This window comes from Nerophis ophidion, linkage group LG10, assembly GCF_033978795.1.
Source record: "Nerophis ophidion isolate RoL-2023_Sa linkage group LG10, RoL_Noph_v1.0, whole genome shotgun sequence".
Taxonomy (NCBI): domain Eukaryota; kingdom Metazoa; phylum Chordata; class Actinopteri; order Syngnathiformes; family Syngnathidae; genus Nerophis; species Nerophis ophidion.
Window position 1 is genome coordinate 70,849,331 of NC_084620.1, and position 13,141 is coordinate 70,862,471.

Genomic DNA, 13,141 nt, shown 5'->3' on the forward strand with positions numbered 1-13,141 from the left:
TATGTTGCAGTTTTTGAGAATCTACAAATGTACTACCAAAAGCTATTATGTTCCAGGAATATGCAGCTGTTTTTGAGAACAAACTAACAGAAGTCATTATACTGTATGTTCCAGGAATACCGAGCTGTTTTTGAGAACCTACTACCAAAAGTTGTTGTACTGTATTTTCCAGGAATATGCAGCTGTTTTTGAAAACCTACTACCAGAAGTTCTATGTGCTGGGAATAAGTGCTGTTTTTGAGAACCAACTAGCAAATTGTATTCTTTGAGTACTCCGCTGTTTTTGAGAACCAACAACAAAGTTATTTTGTGTGATAGGAGTACGTTGTAGTTTTTGAGAATATACAAACTTACTACCAAAAACTATCATATGTTCCAGGAATACACTGCTGTTTTTGTGAACCAACTACCAGAAGTCATTATACTACAGAGCTGTTTTTGAGAACCTACTACCAAAAGTTATACTGTATGTTCCAGGAATATGCAGCTGTTTTTGCAAACCTACTACCGGAAGTTGTATATGCTGGGAATAAGTGCTGTTTTTGAGAACCAACTAGCACATTTTATTCTTTGAGTACTCCGCTGTTTTTGAGAACCAACAACAAAGTTATTTTGTGTGATAGGAATATGTTGTAGTTTTTGAGAATATACAAACTTACTACCAAAAACTATCATATGTTCCAGGAATACACAGCTGTTTTTGTGAACCAACTACCAGAAGTCATTATACTACAGAGCTGTTTTTGAGAACCTACTACCAAAAGTTATACTGTATGTTCCAGGAATATGCAGCAGTTTTTGAAAACCTACTACCGGAAGTTCTATGTGCTGGGAATAAGTGCTGTTTTTGAGAACCAACCAGCAAATTTTATTTTTGGAATACTCTGCTGTTTTTGAGAACCAACAACAAAGTTATTTTGTGTGATAGGAATACGTTGTAGTTTTTGAGAATCTACACATTTACTACCAAAAACTATATGTTCCAGGAATACTCAGCTGTTTTTGAGAACCAACTACCAGAAGTCATTATACTGTGTGTTCCAGGAATACCGAGCTGTTTTTGAGAACCTACTACCAAAAGTTGTTATACTGTATGTTCCAGGAATATGCAGCTGTTTTTGAAAACCTACTACCGGAAGTTCTATGTGCTGGGAATAAGTGCTGTTTTTGAGAACCAACTAGCAAATTTTATTTTTTGAGTACTCTGCTGTTTTTGAGAACCAACAACAGTTATTTTGTGTTATAGGAATACGTTGTAGTTTTTGAGAATCTACAAATTTACTACCAAAAACTATTATGTTACAGGAATACGCAGCTGTTTTTGAGAACCAACTACCAGAAGTCATTATACTGTGTGTTCCAGGAATACCGAGCTGTTTTTGAGAACCTACTACCAAAAGTTGTTATACTGTATGTTCCAGGAATATGCAGCTGTTTTTGAAAACCTACTACCGGAAGTTCTATGTGCTGGGAATAAGTGCTGTTTTTGAGAACCTACTACCAAAAGTTGTTATACTGTATAGGAATACTGCGATGTTTCGGAAAATCCACTGCAAAAAGTTATTCTCTGTGACAGGATTATGCTGCTTTTGAAAACCTACTGCAAAACATCCTCCCTATGACAGTAATGTTGTGCTGTTTTTGAGAACCTGCTACAGAAAGTTGATATGTGTTAGGATTGTTTTTAAGCTGCTTTTAAGGACCTACTACCAAAAAAGTCCTCTTTCCAACCAGAATATTCTGCTGTTTTTAAGGACCTGCTACAAAAATTCTGACCAAAATAATCTGTTTTTGAGAACCTAATACAACAAGTTATTTTATGTGATAGGAATATTTCGATGTTTCGGAAAATCCACTGCAAAAAGTTATTCTCTGTGACAGGATTATGCTGCTTTTGAAAACCTACTGCAAAACATCCTCTATATGACAATCATGTTGTGCTGTTTTTGAGAACCTGCTACAGAAAGTTATGTGTTAGGATTGTTTTTAAGCTGCTTTTAAGGACCTACTACCAAAAAAATCCTCTTTCCGACCAGAGTATTCTGCTGTTTTTAAGGACCTGCTATAAAAATTCTGACCAAAATAATCTGTTTTTTAGAACCTAATACAAAGTTATTTTATGTGATAGGAATACTGCGATGTTTCGGACAATCCACTGCAAAAAGTTATTCTCTGTGACAGGATTATGCTGCTGTTTTTGAAAACCTACTGCAAAACATCCTCTATATGACAATGTTGTGCTGTTTTTAAAAAACAAAAAATAATTTTGTGATAGGAATATGTTGCAGTTTTTGAGAACCCACTACCAAAAGTTATTATATAATCCAGGAACACAGCTGTTTTTGAGAACCTACTACCAGAATTAATTATACTGTGTGTTCCAGGAATACACAGCTGGTTTTGAGAACCTACTACCGGAAGTCCTTTGTGCCAGGAATAAGTGCTGTTTTTGAGAACCTACTTGCAAATTGTTCAAAACCTGCCACAGAAAATTGTTGTCAGGATTGTTTGTAAGCAATACTCAGCTGCTTTTAAGGAACTACGACAAAAAAAAAATCGCTTTCCGACCAGAATATTCTGCTGTTTTTGAGAACCTACTACAAAAAGTTATTTTATGTGATATGAATACTGCGATGTTTCGGAAAATCCACTGCAAAAAGTTATTCTCTGTGACAGGATTATTCTGCTTTTGAAAACCTACTGCAAAACATCCTCCTTATGACAATAATGTTGTGCTGTTTTTGAGAACCAATAACAAAAAAATATTTTATGTGATGGGAATATGCTGCAGTTTTTGAGAACCTACTACCAAAAGTTATTATATATTCCAGGAACACACAGCTGTTTTTGAGAACTTACTACCGGAAGTAATTGTACTGTATGTTCCAGGAATACACAGCTATTTTTGAGAACCTACTACCGGAAGTCCTATGTGCCAGAAATAAGTGCTGTTTTTGAGAACCCATTCGCAAATTGTTCAATACTCTGCTGTTTTTGAAAACCTGCTACAGAAAGTTGTTATATTTGTCAGGATTGTTTTTAAGGAATACTCAGCTGCTTTTAAGGAACTACGACAAAAAAAAAAAATCGCTTTCTGACCAGAATATTCTGCTGTTTTTGAGAACCTACTACAATTTTTTTTTTTTTTTTTTATATGAATACTACATGTGAGAGAGGCTGCGGTAAATAAGAGTGTTTACTTTCCATTCATCCATTTCCTACCGCTTGTCCCTTTTGGGGTGACGGGGGTGCTTCTCGACATACTTAAAAAGCCGTTTTTTCTTCTTCCAAGCCGCTGTTTGATTGATTCCTCAGCCTTTTTGTGGGGGGCGGCCACGAGTTCTGCAGCCTCCCCGCCCACTAAAGCCAGACACCAGACTACTGTAACCGTTACCTCGCAGGATATTGAATATCCAAAAAGGAAACCTCAGATTTGTCCCCCTTCCGCCCCTTCTCCCCGCCGTCCCAAAACAAAGAGGCCTTGTGCTGCCACGCTCCTGTCACCGTCACGCAATAAACAACCAAAACATCAACCCCGCCGTTTATCGTTTTATCAGCGCGCATTCCGAGCATTAAGTGTCACGTCTTGGCCCCCCGAACGCAGAAGGTGAGGCGGGGAGAAGCGGCTTTTTCGGAGAAAGCGAACAAAGCAGGGGATGACCTAATAGTTGAGGAATGTGTTTGACGGCGAGCGTGGTGTTGGTGCAGAAAGGCAGAAGACGGACACTTTTAAGTGGGCTGTCTTCCCGTCGCCATGGTAACGGCTTTGACGGGAGCAAAGTGAGGAAAAGTTAATGACGACACTTTTTTTTCTTGAAGTTGCATGCTGGGGAGACTTAAAGGTAACGTTGAAGACGGCCAGGTTGGTAGAGTTGCTGTGCCAGCAACCTGAAGGTTCCTGGTTCGATTCCCCAACCTCGTTGTGTCCTGAGCAAGACACTTCACCCTTGCTCCTGATGGGTGGCGCTTAGGGCCTTGCCTGGCAGCTAACGCCATCAGTGTGTATATGTGTGTGTGAATGTGGAAATAGTGTCAAATAGGGGAGTGGGAAAAAATCGATTAGAATTTGAATCGCGATTCAGAATCGATTCTCATTTCTAAAAAAAATCGATTTTTGTTTTTTAAATTGTATTTTATTTAATACACAGCAATACCATAACAATGCAATCCAATTCCAAAACCAAACCTGACCAGCAACCCTCAGAACTGCAATAAACAGAGCAACTGAGAGAATGTTTGTGTTTTAGATTTTCCTCTGCATTTGTCTTGGTTTCCTCTGTTTAGTATTTCCTGTTTTTATTTCCTGTCAGCGCTCTTATTTTGTCTGTTTCCTGTTTTTTCCCCCTGTGCGCTGTTTTCCCCTCAGCTGTGGCTGATTGGCACCTGGCCACACCTGGTGTCAATCAGCCCACTTCTATTTGAGTCTGTTTTTTTCCTCCAGTCAGTGGCTGGATTATTGTCACTTCTTGTCGCGCTTGTCGTGTCGTATCTTTGCAGTGTAGCGGTAAGCTAAATTTAGTTAGATGTTTTTAGCTTACTGTTTTTTGTTCCCTGCTTCCAAATTGTTCACGTTACATGTACGAATTCTGTTTCCTGCTCGATACCTGCTAGCTTCCACGCTAAGCCTTTTTGTTTGTTATCCGCCCACGTGTGCGCTTTTTGTTTGTACTCTTTTGGTTTGTTTTAGTTTAAATCATGTTTTCTCACTCCATGCCAAGCCTTTTTGTTTGTTATCCGCCCACGTGTGCACTTTTTGTTTGTACTCTTTTGGTTTGTTTTAGTTTAAATCATGTTTTCTCACTCCATGCCAAGCCTTTTTGTTTATCCGCCCACGTGTGCGCTTTTTGTTTGTACTCTTTTGGTTTGTTTTAGTTTAAATCATGTTTTCTCACTCCATGCCTGCCTCCATCTCTGCATCTTGGGGTTCGTTACAAACTAACTGACAGAGGAGACACAAACACCACACAGAACAAACCAAAAGTAGTGAAACAAAAATAAATATTATCAACAACAGTATCAATATTAGTTTTAATTTCAGCATAGCAGTGATTAAAAATCCCTCATTGACATTATCATTAGACATTTTTAAAAATAAAAAAAACCACAAGTGTCACAGTGGCTTACACTTGCATGGCATCTCATAAGCTGGACAACACACTGTGTCCAATGTTTTCACAAAGATAAAATAAGTCATATTTTTGGTTCCTTTAATAGTTAAAACAAATTTACATTTTTGCGATCAGTCGATAAAACGTCATTTACAACAGTGGTGCCCAACCCTCGGCTCGATTGGTACCGGGCCGCAGAATAATTTTTATTTTTATTTTTTATTTTTTAATTAAATCCACATAAAAAACACAAGATACACTTACAATTACTGCACCAACCCAAAAAACCTCCCTTTTTGATGACAAAAAAAAAAATATACTGTATATTCCCCGCCCCTCCCCCACTAACATTACATTTTCTTACAAAGGTGTGTTTTAGACCCCTGGTTTATACATCGCACAAAGCAAAAAAAAACAAAAAAAACTCTGTATGCAGGATTATTTCAATATAAATTTCAAAAGAGTTTTGTGGCTCCCATTGGTTTCTTTATTTTGTGAAACTGGTCAAAATGACTCTTTTGAGTGGTAAAGGTTGCCGACCCCTGCACTATTAGAAGCGGCCCTCTGGGGCCAAACATAAATACCATGTGGCCCTCGGTGAAAACCACTTCGACACCTCTTTTAGGCGAACCACAAACGACTTAACTATTGATTTATGAGAACTTTAATGATTGTGTATATGTTTACACTATGTTGACAAAAGTATTTAGTCCACCTTTTGCAGCTGTTACAGCTTCAACTCTTCTGGGAAGGCTGTCCACAAGGTTGCAGAGTGTGTTTATAGGAACTTCCTACCATTTTTCCAAAGGCGCATTGGTGAGGTCACACACTGTCAGTGGAGAAAGCCCCGGCTCTCAGTCTACGTTCTAGTTCATCCCAAGGGTGTGCTATCAGGTTCAGGTCAAGACTCTGTGCAGGCCAGTCAAGTCCATCCATGCCAGACTCTGTTATCCATGTTTTTTTGGACCTTGCTTTGTGCTTTGGTGTGTAGTTATGTTGGAAGAGGAAGGGCCCCGCTCCAAACTGTTCCACAAGCTTGGGAGCATGGAATTGTCCAAAATGTTTTGGTATCCTGGAGCATTCAAATTTCCTTTCACTGGAACTAAGGGGCCAACCCCATACCATAATTTCACCGCTTACCCCTCTCTCTTTTTACGTGGCCTACCACTTGGTGGCTGAGTTGCTGTTGTTCCCAAACTTTAATTTTTCTAATAATAAAGCCGACAGTCGACTTTGGAATATTTAGGAGGGAGGGAAATTTCACGACTGGATTTGTTGCGCAGATGGCATCTTATGACAGTTCCACGCTGGAACTCACTGAGCTCCAGAAAGCGGCCCATTCTTTCACAAATGTTTCTAGAAACAGTCTCCATGCCCAAGTGCTTGATTTTCTACACCTGTGGCCGGGCCAAGTGATTAGAACACCTGATTCTCATCATTTGGATGGGTGCCCGAATACTTTTGGCATTATAGTGTTTGTCTAATATTCATATTTTTTTAATATTTGTTTACTTAAATGTGGTAAATGTATTTGATTAACTTGATTATTTAGTCACTGTTCTGTTACAGACAAAAAAGAAAATAGGAAGCAACTGCTTGGGGATAAAAAGGTGTAGGATTGAATAAGCTCAGCTTCTACCTGCTCCTTTTCGAAATAAACGGAAACTGTCATGTTCGGTGGTCTGGATAATGTTTTTTTTAATTTTCAGTTTTGAACTCCATTAGTTCCTGTTTTTTGGTGCACCCTCGTTTGTTTTGGTTGCCATGGTGACTTATGATTTTTACCTGCCGTTGGTGTTCGGATGCTCACCTGGCTCTAATCCTGGACTAGTTAGACCGCTCTTGCCAGTCAGTCCGGCTGGTGACGTTCTGTCATGGCGTGGGGGGTCTTCGCAGCCTGCTGAAGGGTTTGTTCTCCCGGGATGCAAACGGACTACTCTGCACCAGGCGTGAAGATAGGAACATTTTTAATTAATAACTATTAAAATAGGAACAAACAAAAAGGCGCATGAGGCAAAAACACAACTTCGACTGAACAATGGACAAGAAACAAAACTCACTAAACTGTGGCATGAAACAAATAAAGTGCACTTTTGTGCATGATGTCACACAAGATTTTTCAATGACTGTCAAATAAAAATGAGCCGCATAATAAGTTCCTGCGGACGTCTTCTTCTGTTTTTTTCATACGGTGTTGATCTGAAAATAGTTGCTTCGCCATTTTGTTGGTGTGGCACTGAAAGGAAATGTTGACATGCGGAATATGTACTGTACTGTTCAATCTACTAATAAAAGGTTTCAATCTGTCAATCAAGCAGCGTGAAATAATCATGAAAGGAGCAGCATGAACTTTGGCATGAAAATTAGCAAGGTCGCCAGACGGATTGACTGGCAAAGGTGGTCTAAATCGTCCCATGATTAGAGCCAGGTGAGCATCCGAACACCAGCGGCAGGTGAAAATCATAAGTCACCATGGCAACCAAAACTAACAAGTGCACCAAAAAACAGGAACTAACGGAGTTCAAAAACAGAAAAAAACAAAAACATAATCCAAACTACCGAACATGACAGAAACTTCACCAGCTAATGAAAGCCAATGAAAATCACCAGGCGTGAAGATTGGAACATTTTTAATTAATAACCATTAAAATAGGAACAAACAAAAAGGCGCATGAGGCAAAAACACAACTTCGACAGAACTATGGACAAGAAACAAAACTCACTAAACTGTGGCATGAAACAAAGTGCACTTTTGTGCATGATGTCACACAAGATATTTCAATAACTGTCAAATTAAAATGAGCCGCATAATCGGTTCCTGCGGACGTCATCTCCTTCTGTTTTTTCATACGGTGTTGATCTGAAAATAATTGCTTCGCCATTTTGTTGGTGTGGCACCAAAAGGAAATGTTGACATGCAGAGTTTCAAGCACTCCTCATTCTTGAGCTGGTGACTTTTCAAATGATGCTACATTAGCAGTGCTACTACTTTTTGTAGCAACGCTTTTGCCGCATAAATGTTGAACATATTCCCACTTGAAGCCAAACCACCGCCGGATGGCGGATCCCGTGCTGTTTTTTTCTTGGGAATTAATTCTTCCATGAATAAACAAAACTTACTTGGCATGAAAAACGAGCAGCATGAATTGATTAACGTGGACCCTGACTTAAACAAGTTGAAAAACTTATTGGGGTGTTACCATTCAGTGGTCAAGTGTACGGAATATGTACTGTACTGTGCAATCTACTCATAAAAGGTTTCAATCTGTCAATCAAGCAGCGTGAACTAATCATGAAAAGAGCAGCATGAACTTTGGCATGAAAACTAGTAAGGTCGCCAGACCGATTGACTGGCACAGGTGGTCTAAATAGTCCCATGATCAGAGCCAGGTGAGCATCTGAACACCAGCGGCAGGTGAAAATCATGAGTCACCATGGCAACCAAAACTAACAAGTGCACCAAAAAATAGGAACTAACGGAGTTCAAAAACAGAAAAAAACAAAAACATAATCCAGACTACCGAACATGACAGAAACTTCACCAACTAATGAAAGCAAATAAAAATCACCAGATTGTCCGAAGTAATGGGGGAAAAAAAAGTTGCTTTCCGAAGTAAGTGAAGTGAATTATATTTATATAGCGCTTTTTCTCTAGTAACTCAAAGCGCTTTACATAGTGAAACCCAATATCTAAGTTACATTTAAAGCAGTGTGGGTGGCACTGGGAGCAGGTGGGTCGAGTGTCTTGCCCAAGGACACAACGGCAGTGACTAGGATGGCGGAAGCGGGGATCGAACCTGCAACCCTCAAGTTGCTGGCACGGCTACTCTACCAACCGAGCTAAACCGGTTCTTCTTCCGTGATGTCTTAAATGTACTTTGCGGGCGACTTCCGTCGTTTCAAGTTGTCTCGATAAAAGGTTTTGATCCGTGGAAAAAAAAAAAAAAAAAAAATCTATCACGTTAGGTGAATTTATTCCAATTAAAATTGCACTGAAGGTATTTTTCCGCGCAAATGAAGCCCCCGGATCTCTCGACCGGTACGTTCAATTTTTCTTGCATTAATCCCCGCCGTGTTTTGCTTCCGCGGCGTCCCCCCGCTGTACGCCATCAACTAAATTGTTACATTTAGTCCTATTTTCAAAGTCATCAACCATTGCTTTTCTGCCACTCGGCGCACGGAACACGACAGCTTTTAAAGGCGGCGAGTAGTCGGGGATAAGTGGCGGCGGGGGGGAAAAAGGTTTAATAGCCACTGTAAAATGAATTCTAATGAATTCCCCCCCCCCCCCCCCCCCCTCCCCCGCGTTGCAAATGTGAGCGGAGCGGCTATTTAGGAATACGACTCACCTGCTCCGATTGACGTTGTTGTATCCTCACGCCCAGTTGAGTAGTAAAGCAATTTACCCCCGCTTTTTTTTTTATTTTGGAGATGTTTGTGTGGCCGCCGACGGTCAGCCGGAGCCTCGTTGAAAAGCAATTGTGTCTCTTTCGCCGCACTTTTACCGAGCGAAACTTCTCGCTTAACTTGTTGCCGAAATAGTTTAGGAGTGGAAAAAAAATTGCTAGTGCGCCAAAGTCTGGCAGAAGCGTATCAGGGAATCTCAGCCTGAAGGAGAAATTGCCACTTGCATACTTGTCTTTGACCAAAGTGAAGCCCCCCCGCCTGTCGCCCACTCTGCGGGGAAACGTGCTGTTTAGGAAGATATAAAGGAGTCATTTTATTACTCGCTACATCTCCACTCACAAGCCATTTCATTTCTCCTCTCCGGCCTCCGCGGAAGACTTTTATTTGATCTCATATTCGCCGGTGTGACCGCCGCAAACTGGTCCGAGTGCGTTTATTTTCATTCGGAAAATACATTTAGAGGATGGGAGTGTGGCGGGGGTGGGGGGGGGGGGGGGGGGGGGGGGGTAAGGAGCAGGGTCCGGCGTTCCCGCTGGTGATTGTTGGGAAGAAGGGCGATTTTTTTTTTTTTTCTACGCAGTCCAACAATTTGGTGTTGGGCAGAGAAAAATGTGGCTGAAAAGTGAGTTGGGAGTTCAAACTGTCATCAGCGGAGTGAGCATCTGAAAAAGTTTTCTCTCCGGTGTGTGTGATGATGACCATGGAAGCAGAAATAGGCCTTGCCATGAGGTGGTGACTTGTCCAGGGTGTACATCGACTTCCGCCCGATTGTAGCTGACATAGGCACCAGCGACCCCAAAGGGAATAAGCGGTAAAAAATGGATGGATGGAAGCAGAAATAACTACACCGGGGGAATAAGTTGAATTTGTCTTCTAGTGCGAATATGAGGTCAGGTCGTGGGGGCAGCAGCCCAAGCAGAGAAGCCCAGACTTGCCTATGTTCGTCCGGCTCCTCCCAGGTGATCCTGAGGCGTTCCTAGGAAAGCTGGAAGACGTACCGTATTTTTCGGACTATAAGGCACACTTAAAATCCTTTTCATTTTCTCAAAAATCGACAGTGCGCCTTATAACCCGGTGCCATACTTGCCAAACTTGAGACCTCCGAATTTGGGAGATAGGGTGGGGGGGGGTTGAGGGGACAAGATTTGGTGGAAGGGGGTTGTGTATATTGTAGCGTCTCGGAAGAGTAAGTGCTGCAAGGGGTTCTGGGTATTTTGTAGGTTGTGGTTGTGTTGTTACGGTGCGGATGTTCTCCCGAAATGTGTTTGTCATTCTTGTTTGAAGTGGGTTCACAGTGTGGCGCATATTTGTAACAGTGTTAAAGTTGTTGATACGGCCACCCTCAGTGTGACCTGTATGGCTGTTGACCAAGTATGCTTTGCATTCACTTGTGTGTTGTAGAAGCCGCATATATTATGTGACTGCGCCGGAACGCCGTTTGTATGGAGGAAAAGCAGACAAGGTGGCAGCTTCTCCGGTGCGTGTCCGGTGTTCCCGCTGGTGATTGTTGGGAAGGGGGGGCGATTTTTTTTATTTTTTTTTTACGCAGTCCGACAATTTGGTGTTGGGCAGAGAAAAATGTGGCTGAAAAGTGAGTTGGGAGTTCAAACTGTCATCAGCGGAGTGAGCATCTGAAAAAGTTTTCTGTCCGGTGTGTGCGATGATGACCATGGAAGAAGAAATAGGCCCTGCGATGTCCAGGGTGTATGCCGCCTTCCGCCCGATTGTAGCTGAGATAGGCACCAGCGACCCCAAAGGGAATAAGCGGTAAAAAATGGATGGATGGAAGCAGAAATAACGACACCGGGGGAATAAGTAGAATTTGTCTTCTAGTGCGAATATGAGGTCTGGTCGCGGGGGCAGCAGCCCAAGCAGAGAAGCCCAGACTTGCCTATGTTCGTCCGGCTCCTCCCAGGTGATCCTAAAGCCTTCCTAGGAAAGCTGGAAGACATACCGTATTTTTCGGACTATAAGGCGCACTTAAAATCCTTTCATTTTCCCAAAAATCGACAGTGTGCCTTATAACCCGGTGCCATACTTGCCAAACTTGAGACCTCAAAATTCGAGAAATGGGGGGCAAGGGGGTTGACCTTGAGGGGTTTGGTGGTAGCGGGGTGTGTATATTGTAGCGTCTCGGAAGAGTAAGTGCTGCAAGGGGTTCTGGGTATTTTGTCGGTTGTGTTTGTGTTGTGTTATAGTGTGGATGTTCTCCCGAAATGTTTGTCATTCTTGTTTGGTGTGGCTTCACAGTGTGGCACATATTTTTAACCGTATTAAAGTTGTTTATACGGCAATTTTGATTTTTACACAGTCCAACAATTTGGTGTTGGGCAGAGAAAAATGTGGCTGAAAAGTGAGTTGGGAGTTCAAACTGTCATCAGCGGAGTGAGCATCTGAAAAAGTTTTCTGTCTGGTGTGTGTGATGATGACCATGGAAGAAGAAATAACGACACCAGGTGGAATTGTGTGTGTGTGTATATATATGTGTATATATATGTATATATATATGTATATATATATGTGTATATATATGTATATATATATATATCTATCCATTTTCTACCGCTTATTCCCTTCAGGGTTGCAGGGGGCGCTGGAGCCTATCTCAGCTACAATCGGGCGGAAAGGGGGGTACATCCTGGACAAGTCGCCACCTCATCGCTATATATATATATGTATGTATGTGTGTATATATATATATATATATATATATGTATATGTATATGTATATGTATATGTATGTATGTATGATTATTAGCCCTACTAAATTATAACCGACACAGCACAAATTTATTCCAGTAAAATATTTATAAAACCACTTTACAAACACTTCCCTGCTTCAGAGGGTGAGTAGTTTTTGTAGAATTAACAATGTTAAAATGTCCCTTCAAAAACCAAACACATTTTCTACTCCTTATTTCCGTGGTCCCCCTCCCCCCCCCAGAAAACTGCATACAGTGTAAAAGATCCACCCGACTTTCAACCAGCGTGTCATTGGCAAAGTGTGCCCTTTATTAGCCGGCCCACTTAGGCGGGGGCGCCAGATGTGGCCGGTCACTTGAGAGCGTGCCCATAAACTCCCACGCCACCCGACTCCGGTGTCAAAAATTAACCCCGTTTTCTTTTTTACTCTGCGTCTTGATCCACCCCTCCACCCCTTAAACCCCGCAGCTGTGCCGGCTTATTCATCGCCGTCCTGCTTCTATCCTCCCTGGCGTCTGGTGACACAGCCATGAAAACATTTTTTTTATGCTTGTCATTTTGCCGGAAGTCCTCCAAAAAGTACTTTTTTTTTTTTTCTAGGGGTGGGCTGGGTTCCTTCCACGCGGTGAATTACCTCCAGATGGAACCCACTCTCTTCAGGCCGTCGCCCTCAAATTAGTGGCGGGTAAAAATGGTGGTTGAACATTTGAAATGTTTATTATTATTGTCAATTTTTTTTTATGAATGACTTGAAGCTTTGTGGCCGTGGTCGATGTCCTGCAGTAGTTAACTCTCTCCATTATGTGATTTATTGCTATCATATTCTACGTCATCGCACAGGGAATTATTACACTCAATATTTTACATTCATGGTGTCCAACAATCATTAGGACACACGCTACTTTTTGTGCGGGTTCCAGCAA

At 41.6% G+C, this 13,141-nt stretch overlaps 1 protein-coding gene across 1 annotated transcript in view; it reads left to right on the plus strand.

Annotated features, from left to right (window-relative positions):
* LOC133561239 (forkhead box protein P2-like) overlaps positions 1 to 13,141 on the plus strand; it is a 289,077-nt gene that overhangs the window by 98,250 nt on the left and 177,686 nt on the right.